Genomic DNA, 25,608 nt, shown 5'->3' on the forward strand with positions numbered 1-25,608 from the left:
CTGCGGTTGCTGGGGAAGGTACCTGGGGAGGGGTTGGTTTGGGTGGGAAGTGATGAGATAACCGGAAGGATAATTGCGGAGGGAACGGTCTCTGTGGAAGGGGGAAAGGGGTGGAGATGGGAAAATGTGGCTAGTGGTGGGATCCCGTTGGAGATGGCGGAAATTTCGGAGGATTATGTGTTGTACATTATGCAGCTGCTTGGTTAAAAATTAGCAAGTAGCAGTGACCTTGAGCAATAGTCAAGCAATGTGCCTTGGAAGTTGCATGAATGAAGTACCTTTGAAAAAGATCTCTAAAGAAATCCCACTGTTCCTCAGTGATACAATTGGGACAGTTTAATCTTGCTACAGTTTCTGATTGAAGGCCAGATCGACTTCACGGCAAGTGTTATAAGAAAATAACTGCAGATGCTGGTACAAATTGAAGGTATTTATTCACAAAATGCTGGAGTAACTCAGCAGGTCAGGCAGCATCTCAGGAGAGAAGGAATGGGTGACGTTTCGGGTCGAGACCCTTCTTCAGTCTGATCCTGTTGCTCACTTTCATTATTGGGAAAAAAAATCAGGAGAATTGTAAAACCAGCTTGGTGCTTATACAAGAGGGAACTAGAGGCCTGAGTATGAACTAGAGGGCGGAGGCTTAAGGTGAGAAGGTAAAAATGTAACCACATTGCAATCAGAGTTAGGTTAAAATTCTCCCTGGTGGGTTTATGCATCAACGCATGGGCTTGGACCATCAATGACAAATTATCTTTGCTCATTCAGTGCACAGGGTCATGAAAACTGGGCTCTGGAAGAGGAAGGAGCTGGGGGTCCAATTCCAGCTTTATCCGGCCAAAGCAACCCTTGTGAGCAACCTGTCCATCCTTCATCTCAAAGGTAAAGTGTGAAAGGTGTGTAATGAAGCAACATGGGCACAAGGCATGGATGGGTTGGGCCGAAGGGCCTGTTGCCGTGCTCAATGACAATAAGTCTGATGGCCGTGGAACCGTTCCGTAGCAACGATACACTTGCCTGGCTGAAGAGGAGGAGGACAAGGAGTGAAAGGAAACAAAACAACTTGATTTTATCTTGCAATTTTCACCGCCTCGCATCACTCCAACGTGCTTTACAGCTGAGCTGCTCTCTTCCAGCGTGGTCACAGTTACGTGAACGGACACGGTCTTCATTCAGCAGGCTCCCGCAAACAGCGATACATCACAAACGTATAGACTATTTTCTAACTAATTGGCTCGGAAATAAGCAGTGGGCTGGGTCTGAAGAAGGGTCTGGAGCCGAAACGTCACCCATTCATTCCCTCTCTCCACAGGTGCCGTCTGTCCCGCTGAGTTACTCCAGCATTTTGTGTCCATCTTCGGTTTACAACCAGCACCTGCAGTTCCTTCCTATACAGAATAACCCACCTTTAAGCAAACGATAGCTGACAATAGACGGAGGAAAGAAAATGACTTACTAAATGACTCGTCTGTAGCTCCATACTATGATACTGGATAGAGCTGGATAGAGCTCTTAAGGATAGCGGAGTGAGGGGGTATGGGGAGAAGGCAGGAACGGGGTACTGATTGAGAGTGATCAGCCATGATCGCATTGAATGGCGGTGCTGGCTCGAAGGGCTGAATGGCCTACTCCTGCACCTATTGTCTATTGTCTATTGTCTATTGATACAGTTCTGCTCGCCCAGCTGTTGGAAAGATTGTCATTAAGATAGAAAGAGCACAGAAGAGATTCACCAGGATGTAAGCTCAGCCTGCGGCCTTGAGTTACTGTACAGGGAGGGGATGGACAGGCTGGGACTATTTTCTTTAGAGCATGGGAAGCTGAGGGGTGATATTGAGGTGCACAAGACCATGAGGGGTGTCGACAGGAACTGCGGATGCCTGGTTTATACCGAAGATAGACACAAACTGCTGGAGTAACTCAGCGGGTCAGGCAGCATCTCTGGAGAAAAAGGACGGGTGACGTTTCGGGTCTGGAACCTTCTTCAGACTTTGTGTCTATCGTCAGGATCATGAGGACCAAGGATAAAATGAGTGTTCACAACCTTTTCCCCAGTATGGAGGATTCTAAAACTAGAGGGCGCAGGCTGAAGAAGAGAAGGGGGGATATGTAAGAGGAACCTCAGGGGCAACTTTTTCACTCAGAGGATGGTCCGTATCTGGAAAGAGCTGCCAGAGGAAACTATAGAAGTAGAAGGTAGACACAAAATGCTGGAGTAACTCAGCGGGTCAGGCAGCATCTCAGGAGAGAAGGAATGGGCGACATTTCAGTCGAGACCCTTCTTCAGACTGATGACGGGTCTCGACCCGAAACGCCACCCATTCCTTCTCTCCTGAGATGCTGCCCGACCCGCTGAGTTACTCCAGCATTTTGTGTCTACCTCCAATTTGACCTGAGTTACTCCACAGCATTTTGTGTCTACTTTCAATTTGAACCAGCATCTGCAGTTATTTTCCTAAACTATAGAAGTAGATACAGTTACAGATTTTACATGACGTTTGGACAGATATATAGATAGGAAAAACTTCATGAGCTGAGTGGGGGGGGGGGGGCAAATGCAGGCAAATGGGACTAGCCCAAGAAGGGCTGAAGGGCCAGTTTCCGTGCTGCACAGCTCTATTTCATCTATGACTAAAAATATGAGTTTCCAGCGCTGCCATTTTCCTGCACTACAATCTTTGACCTTTACCTTGGGGTTCTCAATTACTTCATGAATGCAGCCTCTGTGAGATGCCTCCTGATGTCCTGGTGATGATGATCGCCCCTCTCTAATGAATCAAGTCTGTGCTACAATGAATGAATCCAGTTGCGTTTTTTTTTGTTTTTGTTCTGGTGCCGCATGTTTTTTATTCTCCCGGCTATTTTCTGCAAGGTCATTGATCCTCGTCGCTCGGTCAATGACCCCGCGCTGAACAACTACCCCCCTGTGTTGGAAAGAGCCACTGAATCTCACGTTTGGAGCTTTCCCCCTTTACCAGCGGCCCCTCCGACACCGCGCTCCCACTGCACGTTTCAAGTGAACCTTCTTTTCACATCGCATTACGAGAAGCGGCAAAACTCCCTAGAAATTTACTTTACATGCGATTTTTAAAAATTATTTTGAAAAGCTCTTTTCTGCACACGAAGGCAGACTTGAAGTTTTCGCGTGATGTAATAAGTAGAGGTAATTGTACTATAGGCTTCAGCACAGAACTTCCTACGCATCCTGTCAAATACCAGAAAGAACATCAGTTATCTGCAGGTAGGTTGGCGGTTGATTTAAAGCCCTGTGAACCAGTGTATGGCACTGAAGCTTTTATATATGTATATATCTTTTAAAAATTTAGCAGGGGTTAAGCCATGACGGACGTGTCTCATTTCTCGTAAGTGCAAAGATATTTCAAATTATCAGATGTGAATATAAAACATGCAGGAACTGGTCTGCATTTCGCACTGGACTATTAATTTTAATATTTTGAATTAAAATTAAATGTCAGCCAATGCATAATCTTAGCATATAAACTGTAATTATATGCGATTTTAATTAGACCAATTTTACATTAACTGTTCACAACACCAGGGCAATAATTATGTTGCTATGCGACATCAGAAATGAGTTTAAAGAAAAGTTGTGTTTATTATTGTAACATTTTCACCGATCGCTTAGTTTCCCATGATTGACCTATCTATAGGTTGAATATTATTTCACCTGAATTATTTTGATGATAAATTAAAACTAAACGCGGCTTGTGAGCTGTGTAATGGTTCGTTAATTTGATCAGTACGGGTGCCAGGGGGATATGGGCAGAAGGCAGGAGAATGGGGTCAAGAGGGAAAGATAGATCAGCCGTGATTGAATGACAGAGTAGACTAGATGGGGCCGAGTTGCCTAATTCTGCTCCTATCACTTACATAGAAAAATAGAAAACATAGAAAATATAGAAACATAGAAAATAGGTGCAGGAGTAGGCCATTCGGCCCTTCGAGCCTGCACCGCCATTCAATATGATCATGGCTGATCATCCAACTCAGTATCCCGTACCTGCCTTCTCTCCATACCCCCTGATCCCTTTAGCCTCAAGGGCCATATCTAACTCCCTCTTAAATATAGCCAATGAACTGGCCTCAACTACCTTCTGTGGCAGAGAATTCCACAGATTCACCACTCTCTGTGTGAAAAAAAACTTTCTCATCTCGGTCCTAAAAGACTTCCCCCTTATCCTTAAACTGTGACCCCTTGTTCTGGACTTCCCCAACATCGGGAACAATCTTCCTGCATCTAGCCTGTCCAACCCCTTAAGAATTTTGTACATTTCTATAAGATCCCCCCTCAATCTTCTAAATTCCAGCGAGTACAAGCCGAGTCTATCCAGTCTTTCTTCATATGAAAGTCCTGCCATCCCAGGAATCAATCTGGTGAACCTTCTCTGTACTCCTTCTATGGCAAGAATGTCTTTCCTCAGATTAGGAGACCAAAACTGTACGCAATACTCCAGGTGTGGTCCCACCAATGCCCTGTACAACTGCAGCAGAACCTCCCTGCTCCTATACTCAAATCCCCTCGCTTTTAATGCCAACATACCATTCGCTTTCTTCACTGCCTGCTGCACCTGCATGCCTACTTTCAATGGCTGGTGCACCACGACACCCAGGTCTCGTTGCATCTCCCCTTCTCCTAATCGGCCACCATTCAGATAATAACTTACTTACGAACTTGTGAATATTGCAACAGTGAAGAGTCCACCGGCCCCTCTCCCTCAGTCAGCATCTCCAGTCACTCCTCAATGGGGACAGATCCGTTCCCAGGCCACTACTGGGTGAGCTGATGAGGCCAACTGCACATCAGTTGATGGTATGAGTCTAGGACACTCAAACGCAGCTCTTACTGGCTCTTGCCCCTCACCCTCACCTCTTTACACTGGCCGTCTCTCCGCTACTCTTTCTGTCCAGATGAAAGGCCCAACTGAAAGGTTGACCGTCCACTTCCCTCCAGGGGTGAAACTTGACCAAATGAGTTCCTCCCAATTCCAGCATCTGCAGCCTCTTGTATCTGCCACAACAGGGTCGGGGATGAAGTAAATATGGCAGGACACCTCCAAAGAGGTACAGGTTTGTAGGGTAATCGGCTTGGTGTAAATGTAAATTGTCCCTAGTGTGTGTAAGATAGTGTTAGTGTGCGGAGATCGCTGGTCGGTGCGGACTCGGTGGGCCGAAGGGCCTGCTTTCCAAACCTCCAGTATCTCCAAACTAAAATAGCTAAAATCTAGCCTCTGTTAGGGGGTCTTTGGTGTCCATCTTCTTCAAGGCAGGTCTCTGCTCATGGTTAGTGATCACTGCACGCCCCTCCCTTCCCCTGCACTCCATACTCCCAGTAGATGTCCTCTTTCTCCTGGATCTCTCACTGAGCCTCCTTCTTCCTGGCACTCCCATCATTATTGTCTCCAAAGACACCAGGACATCAATTGTCCCACCAGGGTCAACACCTCCATCCACTGATTGTCTTCACCTTCTCATTCCCCGCTCTCTAGCCTCTCCCCCTCCCACACTGTATCACCGAGCGCCTCACTTCCTGCCTTCCCAAAACCACTCGACAACTTGCCTTCCTTTGCAATCACATTTCTCGTTATAAAGACGAGGCTTTGTACACACTATCCCACAGCAAACACTATGCCTTCAAGCCTGAGCACAATAGAACATTGAGGCTTCGGGGCTTTCCACAAAACTGATGGGGTGAAGGTCGGGGGGGGGGGGGGGTCCCCTATTTGTGAGGAGTGACATTTCACATCATTTTTTCACCCTCTGTTGAACTTTCAGGTCAATCCGACTTATCATACACAGGTTACTATCTACTTCAACTGAGACCCTCTGTGTCTGCGTCTGTGCCAAACATGATGTCAGGTTAAACTAAACTCCTCTGTCCGCTTGCTAACTAGAGAGCAGACCTGAGCGATCATCTACCTCATTGGTGACCTTTGGACTATCTTTGATCGGACTTTACTGGACTTTATCTTGCTCTAAACGTCGTTCCCTTTATCATGTATCTGTACACTGGATGGCTCGATTGTAATCATGTGCTGTCTTTCCGCTGACTGGTTAGCACGCAACAAAAGCTTTTCACTGTACCTCGGTACACTTCACAATAAACTAAGCTAAACTAAACAGCTTTATTCCCTCTGTCCTCAATCTTCTGAGCAGTCCTTCAATAGGCTTGTGTTCTGTCTGATTCTCCTCAACGTCATAGTCTCCATACCTTGTCTTCAGAACTATCACGCCATAATGCTGAGATCTATACTCTGCACTCTTTATCTTTACCTTCGCCCGATCCCTATTGTACTTGAGTTTCCCTTGATTGTATTTATGTATCGTAATTTAGTTTTAGAGACACAGTGAGGACGGAGGCCCTTCAGCACGCCGAGTCAATGCTGACCAACGATCATCAGACCTCTAGATCTATCCATCACACCAGAAAAAATTTACAGGAGCCAATTAACCTACAAAGCTGAAAATCTTTGGAAAGTGGAAGGAAACCGGAGCACCCGGAGGAAACCCACGCTGCCACGGGAAAAACGAAAACAAATTCCGTACAGGCAGCACCTTTACTCAGGATCGAACCCGGGTCTCTGGCGCTGTAAAGCAGCAACTCTACCACTGCACCAGTGTGCTGCCCACACGTATCTGACCTAATTGGATAGCATGCTAAAGAAAGCTTTTCACGGTACACATGATGACAATAAACCTAAAATGAGAGTAAAATCAGGAATATTGAGAAAGATAATTTGTGAGGTTTTGTTTTTTGAAATCACGCACAATAAAATTTCTGATATTGAGTTGAAGGATAGACTGATGTTGGACACGTTAGATGCAGGAAACATGTTCCCAATGTTGGGGGAGTCCAGAACCAGGGGCCACTGTTTAAGAGTAAGGGGTAGGCCATTTAGAACAGAGATGAGGAAAAACTTTTTCAATCAGAGAGTTGTAAATCTGTGGAATTCTCTGCCTCAGAAGGCAGTGGAGGCCAATTCTCTGAATGCATTCAAGAGAGAGCTTGATAGAGCTCTTAAGGATAGCGGAGTCAGGGGGTATGGGGAGAAGGTAGGAACGGGGTACTGATTAAGAATGATCAGCCATGATCACATTGAATGGTGGTGCTGGCTCGAAGGGCTGAATGGCCTCCTCCTGCACCTATTGTCTATTGTCTATTGTCTATTGATGCATGGTAAGGTGGGAAGGAGCTTAGGTCTATATTCTGAAGCAAGGTGTCCCAATGCTGTTATTTTGCTTCTTGAGTTCAAGAAGTCAATGGAGGAAGTTTCAACTGGAACCTCCAGAAACTTGGCTGGTTTCCATGGACGGTCCCTCACTGCACTACTGCACACTTGATTGGCTGAGCACCCGCCAAGCTTCGCAAAGAGTTCTTCACTGATAGGCCGGTGTGCAAGGCCCCATCGGACGCCAAACATCCTTTGCACCACCTCGCCCAGGATTCACAGCAACTGGGACCTCAACGCCTGTCATCTCGTCGCCCTTTCTCCCGTCATGCAGCGACCCTCTGTGGCTCCGGTTTCAAGATACTAGGAGCATGGAGAACCAGCTGGGAACAGACTTCGCCACCTCCTCAATTCACTGTCGCACCGAACACCACAGCCCCACCCGGCCCGGACGTGCCCCGCAAAGAGTGTGTCGCCCTGAACCGGCTCCGCACAGGGGTCGGCCGGTTCAACGCCAACATGCATCGTTGGGGGTTGCGTCCATCAGCAGCCTGCGTGTGTGGAGCAGACCAGCAAACAGCGCAGCACGTCGTTTTCGACTGCGCTGTCCTCCGTCCCCCTGATGGAGGGGTAGACCTCACGGCCCTCGACAACAGCACATTGCACTGGCTACAGCGCTGAGGGCATCTGCTGCCTCAAACGCAAGAAGAAGAAGAGGACGTTTGACCTGTGACCTTTGTGACTTTCTGCATGCCACAAATGTTTCGTGTTCTCAGTTAATCAATCCCAGAGCCAATTGATTATCCCAGAGTCAAATGATTGTCCCAGAGTCAATTGATTTTTCTGGAGACACAAATGACTCTTTTCAGAGCTGAAGATTGAACATCTTTTGTTAATCTTTAGGGGACTTTGGGCAGCCAGGTCTTCATCGGTGACCCTCGGACTATCTTTAATCGGACTTTGCTGGACTTTATCTTGGACTAAATGCTATTCTCTTTATCATAAATCTGTACGCAGTGGATGGTTCAATTGTAATCATATATGGTCAGCACGCAACAAAAGCTGTTCACTGAAACTCGGTACACATGACAATAAACTAAACTAACTAACTAACTGCTTACAGAGAAGGATAAGATTAAGTTAAAGTCTATATTCTGAGGAAAGGGCAGCTGGAGATTTTACACCATTATATTTGCACAGCTCGTGGTATGTCAGCCTTGCCATATTACCATCTGAAACTGCACTCTCGATCCATTGAAAATCCAGGACAAACAGGTCTCCCCGAAGTGTATGCCAAGCACTGCTAACCCCCCCCCCCCCCCCCCCCCCCCAGCAGTCAAGATTCACCTGAAAAATCTGAATGACTTCCTATATTTGAGAGGCTATGGATCAGTGGGGGCAAATGATCGCAAAACTCATCCTTGGAGCAGTCAATGATGTGAACAATAGACAATAGGTGCAGGAGTAGGCCATTCGGCCCTTCGAGCCAGCACCGCCATTCAATGTGATCATGGCTGATCATTCTCAATCTGTACCCCGTTCCTGCCTTCTCCCCATACCCCCTGACTCCGCTATCCTTAAGAGCTCTATCCAGCTCTCTCTTGAATGCATTCAGAAAATATGCCTCCACTGCCTTCTGAGGCAGAGAATTCCACAGATTCACAACTCTATGACTGTTGTGTGTAATTTCCACAAAGCCTCTACATTGGCCCCAATCCGGAGACCTGAGATGATCAGTACCTACCTGAAAGGTTATTCTGTGTTACCAGCAGTCAAAGATCAAGTATTTCCTTACATTGGTCAGGATATTATGGAGAATAATTTTCAAGGATATTTTTCTATCCTCCACATTTCTTCCACAGATGTTGCCTGACCCGTTAAGTTCTTCCAGCAATGCATGTTCTTTTCTTGCTCAAGATTCCCACATCTGCAGTCTTTTATGTCTCTTTTTGTGATATTGTCCCGGGAGTGGCAGTGAATGCTGGGACAATTCTACCATGCGATGCTTCAAAGAGAGTTGCATGAGAGAACAGTACTGTTCCACAAGTAAGTTGCAAAGGAATCTTGAAGAAGGGTCTCGACCCGAAACATCACCCATTCCTTCTCTCCAGAGATGCTGCCAGTCCTTATTGTTTTGATGTGTTTATGCTTTATTCTTAATTGTTAACTGTATGTTTGTATTGTCACTTGTGAGCAGAGCACCAAGGCACATTCCTTGTATGAGAAAATAACTGCAGATGCTGGTACAAATTGAAGGTATTTATTCACAAAATGCTGGAGTAACTCAGCAGGTCAGGCAGCATCTCAGGAAAGAAGGAATGGGCGACGTTTCGGGTCGAGACCCATCTTCAGACTGAAGAAGGGTCGCGACCCGAAACGTCACCCATTCCTTCTCTCCTGAGATGCTGCCTGACCTGCTGAGTTACTCCAGCATTTTGTGAATAAACACATTCCTTGTATATGCATACTTGGCCAATAAACTTATTCATTCATTCATTCATTCATTCAGTACTCCAGCATTCTGTGTCTATCTTTGGTTTATACCAGCATCTGCACTTCATACTCAAAGAAACTAGAAAACGTTTTCATTCCAAGTGGTCAACATTCAATCAGGGCAAGTATTCCTTTCCCCCACTCCATTAGTCTGAAGAAGGGTCCTGATCTGCAATATCATCTGTCCATTTCCCTCCTCAGATGCTGCCTGACACACTGAGAGTTCCCCCAGCACTTTGTGCTTTGCTCGATATTCCAGCATCTGCAGTTCCTTGCTCCTCCATTCCTTTTACTTTGTTTGCTTCGTAAACGTCAAATTCCAAAACCTGGCATGAATTGTGTGCGGTCTCAGTGGACTATTTCTGTACACTTTGCGAATCGGGGATTGTGCTTATGCATGGCGATACGTTACTGGACTGTATGTTAGAAAATAATTTCACTCTGCGACTGCACACATGACAATGAAGCACCATTGATCCATTGATCCATTGATCCATTGATATTGCTTGTTTCTCTGACTGCTGTGTTCACATTTTTAACTCTTGTTTGTGACCGTGATCTTTTCTGTCGCTGTTGGCAAGGGATTCAAACACAATGACAAAAGGCCTACTGCCCTCAGGCCTCTTACTTCCAGTTTTTAAAAACTCCTGATAAACAGGGTGTGGGCTTTAAACCTTCAGAACACTGTTTGCCATTAATCCCCAGCAATGTCATGGCAACACAGGTGTCTTAACTAAGTACAAACAGAAGACTTGGAACAAAGGGATATTAAAAAACCTACAGGCATTAACAGCAATTAAGGAAGATGATCTATTGTTAGTCACTGTTGTTTATTTTCCATTTTAAGGTGGTGGAATACTAAAGAACATGGAACAAAAATATCACTTCAACTCGGTCACAAACCTTGAAAGTAAATTAGCAGGGGGAAAAAACATATAATTACATATAATACATCAGCAGTAAAGTCGCCTGCCGGATTGCTCGTGAGGCTTTTGCGCTAAATGCTTGGTGCTGTAAATTATATTACACGACACAATGCTTTTGTGCAGTGCACATTTGCAAATCTCTGTTTTATTGTGCCCGCTGCACAATGTTGAATATTCGCATCAGCATTTCAGTGCGCGGAAGGTGTGTTTTCATTGTCGTACCCTTGGGATTGAGGATGGGCTGCTTGCCCTCCAGTTTCTCAGGTGGCTGATGAGGCCAATGTGGAATCCCACACCTTTCTATACCTGAGGCAGGTCAGGCAAGGGGGGAGGGGTAGGGTAGGGGAGGGGAGGGGGGGGTGATGTTGTGATGGGGGATGTTTGTGAAGTGCTGCATTCCTTCCACCATGGCCTCAACTCCCAATTCACAAACTTGAGGTTCTCAATTCATTCTGCAAATGCTCCATCTCCATTTTGAGTGACTTCAATCAGAGGTTCCCAGGACTGAGAGTTGAGGAACCATACAGCAGAGAAACAGGCCCTTTGGCCCAACTCCTTGCTAACCAAGATGCCCCATCTCAGCGAGTTCCATTTGCCTGCACTTGCCCCATATCTCTCCATTCAATAGACAATCGACAATAGACAATAGTTGCAGGAGTAGGCCATTCAGCCCTTCGAGCCAGCACTGCCATTCAATGCGATCATGGCTGATCACTCTCAATCAGTACCCCGTTCCTGCCTTCTCCCCATACCCCCTCACTCCGCTATCCTTAAAAGCTCTATCCAGCTCTCTCTTGAAAGCATCCAACGAACTGGCCTCCACTGCCTTCTGAGGCAGAGAATTCCACACCTTCACCACTCTCTGACTGAAAACGTTCTTCCTCATCTCCGTTCTAAATGGCCTACCCCTTATTCTTAAACTGTGGCCCCTTGTTCTGGACTCCCCCAACATTGGGAACATGTTTCCTGCCTCTAATGTGTCCAATCCCCTAATTATCTTATATGTTTCAATAAGATCCCCCCTCATCCTTCTAAATTCCAGTGTATACAAGCCCAATCGCTCCAGCCTTTCAACATACGACAGTCCCACCATTCCTATCCATGAATCTGTCCAAATGTCTTTTAAATCTTGTTGTTTTACCCATCCCAAAGACTTTCTCTGGCAGCTCGTTATATATATCCACCATCCACTGTGTGAAGAAGTTGCCCCTCAGGTTCCTAGTAATTTTTTCTCCTCTCACCTGAAACCTATGTCCTCTAGTTCTTGATTTCACTACCCTATCTATGCCACTCATGATTTTATACAAAAGGACAGGAAGCACTTGAGTAACTCAACGATCAGTGGATCCCGACCCAAAATGTTCCTTATCCTCCTCTCTTCCAGCTTTCTTCCCACCCCCCACCCACTACTATCAGTTTGAAGAAGGGTCCCGACCCGAAACGTCACCTATCGATGTTCTCCAGAGATGCTGCCTGTTCCAATGAGTTAGTCCAGTGCTTTGTGGACAAAGTCCTTTTGTGTGTCTTTGGAACGATTGCTCTTTTTACCTTAAAGCTATGCCCTCCAGTCTTTGACATTCCCACCACAGTCAAAATGGTTCTGTGTCCACCCTATCTATGCCTCTCATAATTTTATATATTTCAGATCCTGTGAATTTATCACTTTACATTCCCAGTTTTCTTAACTGCTAGTTTTTTAAAATCATTACTCATACAGTCATAGAGCCAAAGGTAGACACACAATGCTGGAGTAACTCAGCGGGTCATGCAGCATCTCATGATGCGTGACCTGCTGAGTTACTCCAGCATTATGTGTCAACCTTCGATTTTAACCAGCATCTGCATTTTATTTCCTAATCATAGAGTCATGCAGGCTAGGAACAGGCCCTACGGCCCAACATGCCCACACCGACCAAAATGTCCCATCTACACTAGTCGTTTCTTGCCTGTGTTTGGCCCATGTCCCTCTAATTTCTTTGAACTCTTCATTTACTCCGAAGATGTGTTCCTGCATCATTTCTGAAAGTTTTTTAAAATCTTGTGTCAAGACAGATACAAAATATGTCTTCTATTTCTCTGCCGTTTCCTTTCTCATCAATATGATTCCTCTTGGGTTGATCTGTGTGGAATCCATGTTGACTGTGCTCATAATGCATTTATGTATTATTGGAAGATACCATTTCTTGCTGGGCTGAATCTTCTTTCCTCATCAATGCCTTGGTCCTCATGTGCTGAATTCTGACACTTACCCAATTCTTACGATCACTGCTGTTTTTTGGCAGCCTTGTTTCCCTTAATTCTCAGCAACAATGGCTGATCCTGTTATTCTTGTCGCCTTATAGTTATATTTGTCAACGTAGTTTAGAGATACAGCATGGAAACTGGCCGTTCGACCCACCCATGCCGACCATCGAGAACGCTAGTTCTATATTATACCACTTTCTCTTCCACCATTTGCAAGACTATTGTGTTATGCTTGTTTAATGCACCTCTCATGTCTTGATTTGCACTATACTCAATTTTCTTTTTCATCATTTGTCAGAAAAGCTCGCGATTTAGAGGCCAATTCGTCTACAAACCCGCCCGTCTTTGGGGTGTGGGGGGAAACCGGAGCACCCTGAGGAAGCCCACACGGTCAGAGGGAGACCGTGCAAACTCCACGCAAACAGCAGCCAAGGTCAGGATCGAACCTGAGCCTCTGGCACTGTGAAACAGCAGCTCTGCCATCGACACCGCTCTCTGTGTATTACCTTTTTAGCCAGCCATTGCTGGTTGACTGCAAAATCTTTTATTGTGGGACCCACTTAACGTAGTTGCCTCATGTCTCATGACTCCATGTTTTGCTTTTTATGATTTAAAACCATATGTTCACGTTGAATTAAATTGCTTTATATAAAATTCTGTCAGATTATGATCACTGTTCCATAAATTCCACAGTGACCGCATCCTCCATTAACCTTTTCTTATTGCACAACACTCAATAGTTCATTGATTTGTACAAATCGTTCTACAAATTCATCTTCCACTCTCCTACTGATAACGTTCCCAGCCTGCATGTTGATTAAAATCCCCAAGACTATTGCGTTATGCTTGAAGAAGGGTTGCGACCCGAAACGTCACCCATTCCTTCCCTCCAGAGATGCTGCCTGTCTCGCTGAGTTACTCCGGCTTTTTGTGTCCGTCTTCAGTTTAAACCAGCATCTGCAGTTCCTTCCCACACATTGTGTTATGCTTGTTACATGCAACTCAGACGTCTTGTGACTTCTTGATTTGCACTATAACTTACTGCCCATTCCTTCTCTCCTGAGATGCTGCCTGACCTGCTGAGTTACTCCAGCATTTTGTGAAATAACTTACTGCCCGATCGTCTTTTCATCGTTTCTCTGAAAAGCTCGCAATGTGGAACATGTTTCATCTTACTGCTGCCCTGCATCTCAACAAATATCTGTTCAAAAGTCAAGGTCACCCTCATTTTGTGAAAGAGCGTAAAACATTTATTGGCTGCAAGGAGTAACCACGTTCTATCACAAAGTTAAACTGCAACACAACACTACAAGGCTGTTTAAGTTACCTTTTGGCTCACGCTCTGGTCATTCCCTCTGCTCCCCTCTTCCATTGGGCAGATGACACAAAAGTTTGAAAGCACATACCAACGGATTCAGGAGCAGCTTCCTCCCCTGTTATCATATTTCCGAATGGTCTTCCCATAAACTAGGGTGTAATTTCGATCTTCCAACCAACCTCATTGCTGACCTTGCACTTTTTTCTATTTGCCCTTTTTCTGTAACTAATGCTAAAATACAGTAAGACCATATTTTGCACTCTGGTGTTTTTTCTCATTGTGTCACCTGTTTTATTTGTATATAGTATGATTGTACTCGTGTACAGTACAGTCGTGTATATGAATGAATGGCATATATCAAAGCTTTTCACTATATCTCGGTACGTGTAACAATACCAAACCAATGCCAATAAGACTGGATGTAGAGTGTTACACAAGAACCAACCACCTCCATATCCTGAAATACCATTAATTCCTTCTCCATCTGTTGGCTTTACATCTCCTGCCTCAGTGTCTAAGTAGCCAGAGCCATTGAAAGATGTACCCTAATCAATTTAGTCATGATTTCATCTGTTATTACCTTCCCCAAAATGTCCAGCGTAATCACAAAATGCTGAAGGAACTCGTCGGGTCAGGCAGCATCTGGGAAATGGGCAGCTGACGTTTCGAGACTTCATCTATCCATTCCTCCACAGACACTGCCTGACCAGCTGAGTTTTTCCAGCACATAAGTACTCTAGTGCTGGTGTGACTCAGCGGGTCAGTCAGCGTCTTTGGGGAACATGGACTGGTGACATTTTGGATCGGACCCTTCCTCAGATTAATTGTGGGGTAGAGGAGGGCAGGGGGGGGAGGGGGGAAGAAAGCTGGGAGACAGGACACAGCATGCCAGGTAACAGGTGGACATAGGCAAGAGAGGGGGGGGGGGAGGGGTGAATGGGCAGATGGTTGATTCAAAGGCCAGAGGAAAAACCAGAAGGTGTGACACAGATTGAAGCAATTTGTGAAGCTGGTGGAAGGGATGAAGGAGGATGGGGGAGGGTGGGTGGGGAGGGGGAGTGGTGGGGGAGAAATAGGTGGGAGTCCAGGTGGAGAGGAGAGTCCAGGTGGACATTGGGATAACACAGAACTAATGTATGGGTGACCATTGGTTGGCGCGCACTCAGTGGGCTGAAGGGCCTGTTTCCATGCTGTATTATCTAAAACTAAAACTAAAACTGATGATCATTGTGGCGTGGGGAAAGAAAGCCTCTTTCAATAGCATAAAAGAAAATGATGATAATACTCAGCAATGCAGGCAGCATCCGTGAAGAGAGAAGCAGAAGGTCAAAGACCCGACATCAATGTTGGGACAGTGAATTGTATGTTACAGGGAGGGTGTGCGTGAAGTTGCAGATGAGATTAGTTTATCATGGGTAGACACAAAATGCTGGAGTAACTCAGCGGGTCAGGCAGCATCTCAGGAGGGAAGGAATGGGTGACGTCTCGGGTCGAGACCCTTGAAAAAGGGTCTCGACCCGAAACGTCACCCATTCCTCTCCTGAGATGCTGCCTGACCCGTTGGGTTACTCCAGCATTTTGTGTCTACCTTCGATTTAAACCAGCATCTGCAGTTATTTTCCTACACAATTAGTTTATCATGGTATCGTGTTCACCCCTGACATTGTGGGCCGAAGGGCCTGTTCCTGAGCCGTACTGTTCTATGTTTTAAGTCAGAGTCCGCCTCTGCCTTTATGGAGCAAATTGGTTGCTAGATTAGTGAGGGAGGTTAGAGAGAGACAAAAATACACAGACATTATATCGCTGAGACCTAGAACCATACAAAGAATGGCCAGCACACCAGGCAATGTCTGTTCATAAAGGGGAATTGAGCTCCTATTGCAGACGGATAGCTTACAGCAGAACTGGCCAGATCTGATACAAACCGGAAAAAGCCTCTGAAGATAGACACAAAATGCTGGAGTAACTCAGCGGGACATGCAGTGTCTCTGGAGAGAAGGAATGGGTGATGTTTCGGGTCGACACCCTTCTTCAGACTGAGCCTCTACTTTGCTTTTTAGAGATTGTTGCAAGTGAGGCTGATTCCCTGATCTGGGGGGTGATGGGGGGGGGGGTCAGGGAAGCGAGGGGCAATAGGGGTTGAGGGGGGATGGTAAGCAATGATAACTCGTATACTTGTTCCAGGAATAAGCAAGCTGGATGTAACCGGGCAACCTCCTCCCAGTCCGCTCACTGCCCTAGAATCGGAAGTGAAATTGGACTATCGTGAGAAGGGCTTGGAACAACAGTTGGATGTCATGACGAGTTCTTGCTGACTCGATGGCCTAAACTGGGATGAATAACCTTCTCTATCTATCCTGCAATCTTGTGACTGGAGCTGCTGACCGGCGAATCTTTTCAACGCATTTTTCTGATATTTATCATTCGGCTGGGATTTCTATCTGCCTTTGTCTTTTGTCGTTGGTCATCAGAGAAAATAAACTGCTTCATTCAGGACAAGAGCGTTCCGTGATCTCGGTCAGCACAATCGAGTGGGAAGTTATTTAATGATTCAGGGTTACGGATATTTTTGGCAAAGTCAGTATTCAATGCCCAGCCACAATTGCCCTGGAACTGTGTGACTTGCTCATCCACTTCAGAGAATAGTTAAAACAATCATTCACTCTGCTCTGAGGCCACACTTCATCCACATAAGGCAGGGATCCAGTTATAGCAGCCCGCTCGACACCCTTGCTGATAATAGTCTGAAGAAGAGTCTCGACCCGAAACATTACCCATTCCTTCTACCCAGAGACTCTGCCTGTCCCGCTGAGTTACTCCAGCATTTTGTGTCTATCTTTGCTGATAATAGACTTACTTTTAAATTCCAGATTTATTTAATTAAGTAAATTTAATTTCTCCAGCTGTCAGGGTGGATTAGAATTCCCGACTGTTGGTCTAACTGTTAATAAGTTCCAGGAGCAGAATTAGGCCATTCGGCCCATCGAGTCTATTCTGCCATTCAATCATGGCTGCTCTATCTTTCCCTCTCAACCCTATTCTCTTGCCTTCACCTCATACAGGGCCGTCTTAACGCATGGGCCTGATGGGCACTTGCCCGGGGCCCCACGAGCATAGGGGCCCCATGCTGATCTGTGTATGTTAAGTGACTTGCAATAAATAAATACTACTTTAAAAATGTAGGTTCAATAAGTGCTTTTTTCGCAACATTTTCAGTCACTAAGTGCTTCTCATAGTGATCTGTAAGTGCTTTTCGCAACAATGTAGCACCCTAAGTCCATCGCTAAGTGCTTTTCGGTAAGTGCTTTTCGCCGGCCTGACAGGGGGGGGCTGGTAGGGAAAGGGGGGTGGGGGAGAGTAACGGTAGGGGCCCCAGTACACTGCTTTGCCCGGGGGCCCATAATGCTGTAAAAACGGCCCTGACTTCATAACCCCTGACACCCTTCCTAATCAAGAATCTGTCAATCCCCGCCTTAAAAATATCCATTCACTCGGCCTCCACAGCCTCCTGTGGCAATGAATTCCACAGGTTCATCGCCCTCTGACTAAAGAAATTCCTTCTCATCTCTGTACTAAAGGTACGCCCTTTTATTCTGAGGCTGTGGCCTCTGGTTCCAGACTCTCTCACTAGTGGAAACATCCTCTCCACTTTCACTCTGTTCGGGCCTTTTGCTATTCGGCATGCAACATGGAACATTGAACATGGAACATGGAGCAGCATTGCACAGGAACGGGCCCTACAGCCCACGATGTTTGTGCCGTACATCATACCAAGTTAAACTGACCTCGTCCTCCTGCACATAATGCCCCCCCCCCTTCTCCTTGCATTTCCGTGCGCCTATCTAAAAGCCTCTTAAACGCCATGTAGCCACTCTGTTGCTGAACCCCTTCTGCGCTGCCTTGTGTATATCTCCCATTTATGTCTGCGTTTGAAATGGGCCGTGGGGGGAGGGGTGGGGGGTGTTGGGGGAGGGGGGAGGGGGGAGGGGAGGCAGGCAATTTGCGCTCCTGCCATCTGCGTGTGCTGAGTGCAACGCTTGTGCTAATGAAGCTTTGTGCAAGTATTATCGGATGGGGGCGTCTGGCAAGTGAGGAGGCAGATCCACTGCCATTTCATTCCGTCATCTGGTCAGCGTGACCCCATTCACCTGTGAAATATAGTTGGGTAAACTCCCAGACTGATAAAGAAAGTGGAACCATGGATGAAAAGAGGATCCAGTGGAGGCTGTTGTTTTGGAAGGCACTCTTCTAATGCATGTGAGGAGGGCTCTTTCTTATGCTAATCGGGCCCACTATCATCTGGTCAGTGGCATAAATAAGTAATTTGCCTTGGCACAGCTGGCATTATCTACAGACGCAACTGGAACGGTATTAAAAGGAAGACCTGAGGTTAACACAGAATTAGGCATCAATTCGTCCTCTCAGCTCAGACAGAAGCTGATCCTATTTTAATGAATATCGCCTCATGTAGAATTAACATACAGCCCACTTGTGCTATAAATTATTTCATGCATACAATATATTATTTTAATTTTCCCGTCCTTCCCCAAACAGCCAACTATATCATCCTTTTTTTTTTAATGTTGCCATAATTTTACTCAAGATCTGGCTGTGTAGTTGGGTGATGGGGCTATTTTCATTTACAAACCTTGGCAGTGAACATGGTCAGGTTAATTAACCATGAGGAAAATCGTACTGTATGCCTGCTGAGTCTTCACCCCATCCAATAGCCACAGAGACGGTGTGCGTGTGTGCGTGTGTGTGTGAGAGAGTTTCTGTGTGTGTGTTTGTGTGTATGTAGGTGCCTGAGTGTTTGTCTGTGTGTGCATCTGTTTGTGTGCATAAGTGTGTGTGTGTGTGTGTGTGTGTGTGTGTGTGAATTTGCGTGTGTGTATGTCAGCATGTGTGTGTGTAAGTTTGTGTGTATGTGCGTGGTTGGGTTTGTGTGCATGATTTTGTGTGCGTGAGTTTGTGTGCGTTCATAGGAGTGTGTGTGTGTCTGTTTGTGTCTGTGTGTGCCTGTTTGTATGTGTATGTCTGTTTGTGTCTGTGTGTCTGTTTATGTGGTCTGTGAATGCATGTGTTTGTGTGTGGATGTGTTTGTGTGTGCGTGTCTGTGTGTGTGGGTAAGTTTGTGTGTGCGTGAGTTTGTGTGTGTGTGAGTGTGCGCATGCGTACATGTGTGTGTGTGTGTACGTGTGTGTTTGTGTGTGTGTGTACGTGTGTGTTTGTGTGTGTGTACGTGTGTGTTTGTGTGGGTTTGTATGAGTGTGCGTGTGTGAGTGTACGTGTGTGAGTGTACGTGTGTGAGTGTACGTGTGTGTGTGTACGTGTGTGTGTGTGCGCGCGTGTGAGTGCGTCTGATCATAAATGGGAGAATAGACTGCTTTTCCTCTTTAGTCCAGTGACTACTGTAGTCAATTTTCCAACCCCCTTTGTTATGATCAGCCAGCAGCAAGCATCAGGGATTGAATGTTCTGCCTCCTCAGCTTCATAGCTCTATTCCATGTTAAATATTGTCGTAGTCAATTGAAGAATTAAGATGACACAAGAGACTACAGATGCCGGAATCTTGGGCAAAAACTCAGCGGGTCAGCCAGCATCTGTGAAGGGAAAATGACAGGTGGTGTTTGTGGGTCGAGACCCTTCTTCACACAGACCCAACCTGAAACATTGTCTGCCCTTGGAAAATTAAGGAGTGGGAAGGTATATCTTCAACTGAGCAACAAAGAGGACTATAACTTCCACCAACTTTCATTTGCATAGTTCTTAAAGTAGCAAAATGTCTCAAGACACTTATATAGAAATGTCAAACAAAATGTGTAAGAAGGAACTGCAGATGCTGGTTTAAACCAAAGATAGGCACAAAAAGCTGGAGTAACAGCGGCTCAGACAACATCTCTGGAGAAAAGGAATAGGTGATGTTTCGGGTCAAGACCCTTTCTCAGACTGAGTCAGGGAAAAGGGAAACGAGAGGTATAGACAGTGATATAGAGAGATACAGAGCAAATGAATGAAAGATATGCAAAAAAGTAACGATGATAAAGGAAATAGGTAATTGTTAGCTGTGGCCTAGGTGAAAACAAGTTACAGATAATGAGACTCAACAAGACGACTTTGAAGCCAGTACGACTTGGGTGGGGGAGGGATGGAGAGAGAGGGGATGCAAGGGTTACTTGAAGTTAGAGAAATCAATTATTATACCACTAAGCTGCCCAAGCGAAATATGGGGTGCTGTTCCTCTAACTTGCGTTTGGCCTCACTCTGATTGTTGTTATATCATATCATATCATATCATATCATATCATATCATATCATATCATATCATATATACAGCCGGAAACAGGCCTTTTCGGCCCTCCAAGTCCGTGCCGCCCAGTGATCCCCGTACATTAACAAAGATGGACACTGTAACATGTAAGGTGATACGAGGGTGGATGATCAGAAAGGAAGGTCTTTTCTTTTCTCATACTTAAAAGAAGAAAGAAAAGAAGACCAGTAATGATTGAGGAGGGATAATCCTGAGCTTAGGCAATTGGCAGCTGAGCAGTGGAGCAATTAAACATTTGATGACCATGAATTAGAGGAACACCCAGACTTCAAAGCCCTGACGCCAATTATAGCAGAAGGGATGGGGAGGACGATGGAGGAATGAAGATTTTAACGTCAAGATGCTATTGAATTGGAAGCCAGAGCCGGATGGAAAGCAGAGGGACAAAGATTGTCGCTTCATGATGCTTGTTTGTAGGGCCCCGTGGAAAGTATTAACATTATATTGTTTCAAAATACCAGATCTACTTCAGTTGAACATTTGGCTTGACGTTTACAAGCAGTTATCCACTTATTGCAAATCTCAGTCAAATTCTGACCGCCCCACCACTAACAACGAGATAAAAGGCGTTACATTTCAAGTGAATCTAAAACCTTCAAGATGCTTTTTATTTGGAATTACAAACTGTTTTTTTCCAGCCTCAGGGTCAGCTCCTTGTTGACTTCTGGTCGCAGTCCAGTGTGTTTCGCTGATACAAGGAAAGAGCAAGTCTGCCCGTCATTAAATGGAGCATATTCATTTTATATGATCCTTTACTCATCAACCCTGATATGAAATTTTATTGATTATATAAAAACGCAGCTCATCGCTTAATATAGGCACGTGTCATTCAATGGCAGTCGAAGTGCTCTCAATTACTTGTCAGTTCAACATATGAACCTTTTTCAATTCCCCTGTAGAATAGGGTGCAGGACACGGCCGGCAGCATTAGAAGAGGATAGACACAAAATGCCTGAGTAACTCAGCAGGCAGGCAACATCTCTGGAGAGAAGGAATGGGTGACGTTTCGGGTTGAGACCCTTCTTTAGACTGAGAGTCAGGGGAGAGGGAGACACGGAGACATGGAAGGGCGAGGTGTGAAAACAAGACATCAAAGGGGATGGAGGTCCAGGGAAGATGTAGAATAGATCATTGTTAGCTGGAGGAAGGTGACAACGAAGCATGCACAGATAAACTTTAATCAGGAGGAGAGTCAGACTGGTCAGGGAACTAGGATGGGGAGGGATGGAGAGAGAGGGAAAGCAAGGGTTACTTGAAGTTAGAGAAGTCAATCTTCATGCCGCTGTTGTGTAAGCTGCCCAAGCGAAATATGAGGTGCTGTTCCTCCAATTTGCCTTGGGACTCACTCCGACAGTGGAGGGAGGCCCAGGACAGAAAGGTCAGTGTGGGAATGGGAGGGGGAGTTAAAGTATTTAGCAACCGAAGATCATGTAGGCTTAGATGGACCGAGCGGAAGTGTTCAGCAAAGCGATCGCCGAGCTTGGTCTCACCGATATATACACCTGGAAGAGCGGATACAGTGAATGAGGTTGGAGGAGGTGCAGGTGAACCTCTGCCTCGCCTGAAAGGACCGTCACGGTCCTTGGACGGAGTCGAGGGAGGAGGTATAGGGACAGGTGTTGCATCTCCTGCAGCTGCAGGGGAAAGTACCTGGGGAGGGGGTGGTTTGGGTGCGAAGGGATGAGTTAACAAGGGATATTAGAACAGCGTTAGAACGCTGCTCAGCATCGCATAAGTACAGTGATTAAGTACCACAAATGATGTGCAGTAGACTGAATGACAATGGGTGGAGACATCTTTCTAGACCTCTTCTCTTTACTGAAGGAAACGGCTCATTTTGGAATATGCTTCAACTGAGACTGTTTATCAACCAGTATTGCAACCTTCATTTACTTGGGAGTTCTGGAGTAAACTGCTTATTAAAGAAGGGACAGAATAATAGTAATTCACAAAATTAAGGGAGACATACTCCCACACTCCAAAGACGTACAGGTATGTAGGTTAATTGGCTGGACAAATGTAAAAATGATCCCTAGTGGGTGTAGGATAGTGTTAATGTACGGGGATCGCTGGGCGGCACGGACTTGGTGGGCCGAAAAGGCCTGTTTCCGGCTGTATATATATGATATGATATGATACGAGTTTTTGTTTAAAAAGGCCAAACGGTGACCCACACACTTAGATTTAGATTTAGAGATACAGCGCAGAAACAGGCCCTTCGGCCCCACCGGGTCTGCGCCGCCCAGCGATCCCCGCACATTAACACTATCCTACACCCACTAGGGATCATTTTTACATTTGTCCAGCCAATTAACCTACATACCTGTACGTCTTTGGAGTGTGGGAGGAAACCGAAGAGATCTCGGAGAAAACCCACGCAGGTCACGGGGAGAACGTACAAACTCCGTACAGACGGCGCCCGTAGTCAGGATCGAACCTGAGTCTCCGGCGCTGCATTCGCTGTAAGGCAGCAACTCTACCGCTGCGCCACCGTGCCACCACATGCAGCCTGGCATTACCTGTGAACCTGTTAATATGGCACACCAAATGGAATGAGAATCAACCGTTTTCAGATGCTCAATACCGATTAATTAATGTTGCCCTAACGCCGATTGTCATGAAGTGCTTTGAGAGGCTAGTCCTCTCACACATCAAATCCAGCATCCCTGACTCACTGGACCCACATCAATTTGCATACAGGGCAAATAGATCTACAGAGGACGCCATCTCTCTGGCTCTTCACACTGTCCTGACTCACCTAGAGAGACAGGGCACGTACGTGAGGATGCTATTCATAGACTATAGCTCCGCCTTCAACACGGTCATCCCCACCAAGCTCATCACCAAACTCCACCAGCTAGGCCTTAGCTCGTCATTATGTGACTGGATCCTGGACTTCCTGCTGGAACGACCGCAGGCAGTGAGAATGGGCCCGCACCTGTCCTCCACTATCACCCTGAGTACCGGCACACCACAGGGCTGTGTTCTGAGCCCCATGCTCTACTCCCTCTTCACACACGACTGTGTTCCTGCATTCGACACCAACACCATTGTCAAGTTTGCAGATGACACAACGGTGATCGGGCTGATCACCAACGGGGATGAAACAAACTATAGAGCGGAGGTGCGGAACCTGGCGGACTGGTGCTCGGATAACAACCTGTCCCTAAATACCACCAAGACCAAGGAGCTGATCATCAACTTCCGTAGGTCACATAACGGGGAATATGCCCCGATCTCTATCAATGGGGTCAGTGTGGAGAGAGTGTCCAGCTTCAAGTTTCTGGGCACTCACATTTCGGAGGACCTAACATGGTCCAATAACACTGCTGCGCTGGTCAAGAAGGCACAACAAAGACTGTTCTACTTAAGAACACTGAAAAAGTCTGGTCTACCCCAACAGCTGCTGACGACCTTCTACCGCTGCACCATAGAGAGCATCCTAACGCATGGAATCCCTGTGTGGTACCTCAGCTGCACGGAGGCAGAAAGGAAAGCTCTACAGCGGGTAGTCCATAGAGCTCAGAGGGCCATCGGAACACAGCTACCAGACTTGGAGGGCATCTACAACACACGATGCCTCAGAAAAGCCACCAGCATCCACAAAGACTCTTCACACCCCTGCAACAGTCTGTTCGAACTCCTTCCATCGGGCAGACGATACAAGGCCTTCTATGCCCGCACCTCCAGACTCAGGAACAGCTTCATCCCCAGGGCCATAGCTGCTATGAACCGGTCCTGCTGAGCCGGATGGCCACAACGCATAGATCAACTTGCACTTTACCCTGTCCAAAACTGTTACAACTGTTCGTTTCGTTGGGTTGCTGCTGTCTAAATTACCTAAATTAGTGCATCGTATGGGAGGCGCATTCCCAATCTCGTTGTACCCCTGGGTACAATGACAATAAAGATATATTGTATTGTATTGTATTGTATTGTATTGTATTGTACATAATTAGACTTCATACTTAAGAGATACTGGGCGGAAACAGGTCCTTCGGCCCAGCGAGCTCACGCCGACCAGTGATCACCCCACACACCAGCATTATCCTGCACACAAGGGACATTTTACAATTTTTTTTCACTGAAGCCAATTAATCTACAAACCTCTACGTCTTTGGAGTGTGGGAGGAAACCGGAGCACCCGAAGAAAACCCACATGGTCACTGGGAGAACGTACAACTCCGTACAGACAGCACCCGTAGTCAGGATTGAACCCAGGTTTTCTGGTGCTGTAAGGCAGCAGCTCTACCGCTGCACCACTGTGCCACCCTTACAAATACATATCCATACCAAGATAAGCTGCCATTTATCGACCGTTCCATTTGAAAGTCAAACAACAACCATGTCGGTGATTCTGGAGTCGTAGAGGTATCGAGTCAAGTAGCAAAGGAATAGACCCAACTCGAACATGCCAACCAAGATGCTTCATCTAAGCTCATCCCAGTTACCCCAGATATCCATATCTTTTCTATCATAGAAACATAGAAACATAGAAACATGGAAAATAGGTGCAGGAGTAGGCCATTCGGCCCTTCGAGCCTGCACCGCCATTCAATATGATCATGGCTGATCATCCAGCTCATTAACCTGTACCTGCCTTCTCTCCATACCCCCTGATCCCTTTAGCCATAAGGGCCACATCTAACTCCCTCTTAAATATGGCCAATGAATTGGCCTCAACTACCTTCTGCGGCAGAGAATTCCACAGACTCACCACTCTCTGTGTGAAGAAATGTTTTCTCATCTCGGTCCTAAAAGACTTCCCCCTTATCCTTAAGCTGTGACCCCTGGTTCTGGACTTCCCCAACATCGGGAACAATCTTCCCGCAACTAGCCTCTCCAACCCCTTAAGAATTTTATATGTTTCAATAAGATCCCCCCTCAGTCTTCTAAATTCCAGCGAGTATAAGCCCAGTCTATCCAGTCTTTCTGTACCTGACCAAATGTCATTTAAATGTTATTTTAACTTTACAATAAACTGCTTCCTCTGGCAGCTCGATCCCTACACCAACCATCCTCTGTGTGAAAAAGTTGCCTCTCGGGTTCCTAGTAAATGTTTTTTCTCTCACCTTAAATCTATGCCTTCCATTTCCTGATTCTGCAAAAAAA

At 46.1% G+C, this 25,608-nt stretch overlaps 1 long non-coding RNA gene across 2 annotated transcripts in view; it reads left to right on the forward strand.

Moving 5' to 3' along the window:
* The first annotated feature begins 2,950 nt into the window (after positions 1-2,950).
* LOC144607453 (uncharacterized) overlaps positions 2,951-25,608 on the forward strand; it is a 47,996-nt gene continuing 25,338 nt past the window's right edge. For both annotated transcript variants that reach the window (XR_013549102.1, XR_013549101.1), the window contains exon 1: positions 2,951-3,238. This is a non-coding gene — a long non-coding RNA (uncharacterized LOC144607453). The remainder of the gene's footprint in view (positions 3,239-25,608) is intronic.

The sequence above is a fragment of the Rhinoraja longicauda genome, chromosome 28 (genome assembly GCF_053455715.1).
Source record: "Rhinoraja longicauda isolate Sanriku21f chromosome 28, sRhiLon1.1, whole genome shotgun sequence".
Taxonomy (NCBI): domain Eukaryota; kingdom Metazoa; phylum Chordata; class Chondrichthyes; order Rajiformes; family Arhynchobatidae; genus Rhinoraja; species Rhinoraja longicauda.